Consider the following 1,671-nt stretch of genomic DNA (forward strand, 5'->3'; position numbering starts at 1 on the left):
TATGACAGTCAGTTAGTCTGACAGTCAATTAGTCTGACAGTCAATTAGTCTGACAGTCAATTAGTCTGACAGTCAGTTAGTCTGACAGTCAATTAGTCTGACAGTCAATTAGTCTGACAGTCAGTTAGTCTGACAGTCAGTTAGTCTGACAGTCAGTTAGTCTGACAGTCAATTAGTCTGACAGTCAATTAGTCTGACAGTCAGTTAGTCTGACAGTCAATTAGTCTGACAGTCAGTTAGTCTGACAGTCAATTAGTCTGACAGTCAGTTAGTCTGACAGTCAATTAGTTTGACAGTCAGTTAGTCTGACAGTCAATTAGTCTGACAGTCAATTAGTCTGACAGTCAGTTAGTCTGACAGTCAGTTAGTCTGACAGTCAATTAGTCTGACAGTCAATTAGTCTGACAGTCAGTTAGTCTGACAGTCAGTTAGTCTGACAGTCAATTAGTCTGACAGTCAATTAGTCTGACAGTCAGTTAGTCTGACAGTCAGTTAGTCTGACAGTCAATTAGTCTGACAGTCAATTAGTCTGACAGTCAATTAGTCTGACAGTCAATTAGTCTGACAGTCAATTAGTCTGACAGTCAGTTAGTCTGACAGTCAGTTAGTCTGACAGTCAATTAGTCTGACAGTCAATTAGTCTGACAGTCAGTTAGTCTGACAGTCAATTAGTCTGACAGTCAATTAGTCTGACAGTCAATTAGTCTGACATTCAATTAGTCTCACAATATGTATCTTATGTCTCCACCCCTATTGATATGGGTGTGGCTTGATGCATGTCATGTCGGAGCTTCTTAAATGTAGGGGGCGTGGTCGACGGGGAGTGGTCGACAGGGGGGCGTGGTCGACAGGGTGCGTGGTTGACAGGGGGCGTGGTCGACAGGGTGCGTGGTCGACAGGGTGCGTGGTCGACAGGGAGCGTGGTCGACAGGGGCGTGGCCGATAGGGGCGTGGTCGACAGTGCGGACCTCATCTCTGCTGTCACGTCCAACCTGGATGGATATTTGGTTTTAATGGAGACGAGAACACTGAATCCAGCTGACGAAAGGTACCATGAGTTTTGTGCTGCTTTCAAGACAACTGGGAACTTCATGATTTTCAGGTCAGAAAGCTGAATCTCTAGAAAGGGGCCAGACGATTTTTCGTTTTGGAAGTCAGAGATTTCCGAGTTCCCACTTCCCAGTTCCCAGTTGTTTTGAACCCGACATTAATGCTCAGAGTCAGGAACTTGTGAATGAGTTGTCTGCAGCATTCGGTCACATCACAGCTCAATCAACTGTCCCATTTCACTTACCGGAAAGTCAACTGAGCCAGGATCACAGTCAAACGGATTGGAAAGTAGGTCCCAAAGGGCTCTTCCAAGCGTGGTGATGAAGCAGTCACGTGGGACACCTACTGATGCTGTTTTCTGTTAGAAACAAATCCGAGGGCATGAAAAACTCCCCCAAATGAAAACTCTTCCCTCGGAATCCTCTCGTTCGGTTACTTATCTGTAGAAATGTTTTTGTGTTTCCCTTGCGTGCTTGCGTTCAGTTCATTCAGTTTCCCAAAATATATCTCTTGCAAATGTTATTTTCGTTATACAGAAAGTTAATAGTTAGTTTAGTTTTTTTTTTTACATCCATTGTAAATAACAACAGTTCATCTCTCAATGTGAAACATCTTTTCAAC

This window comes from Oncorhynchus masou, chromosome 13 (assembly GCF_036934945.1).
Source record: "Oncorhynchus masou masou isolate Uvic2021 chromosome 13, UVic_Omas_1.1, whole genome shotgun sequence".
NCBI classification, from domain to species: domain Eukaryota; kingdom Metazoa; phylum Chordata; class Actinopteri; order Salmoniformes; family Salmonidae; genus Oncorhynchus; species Oncorhynchus masou.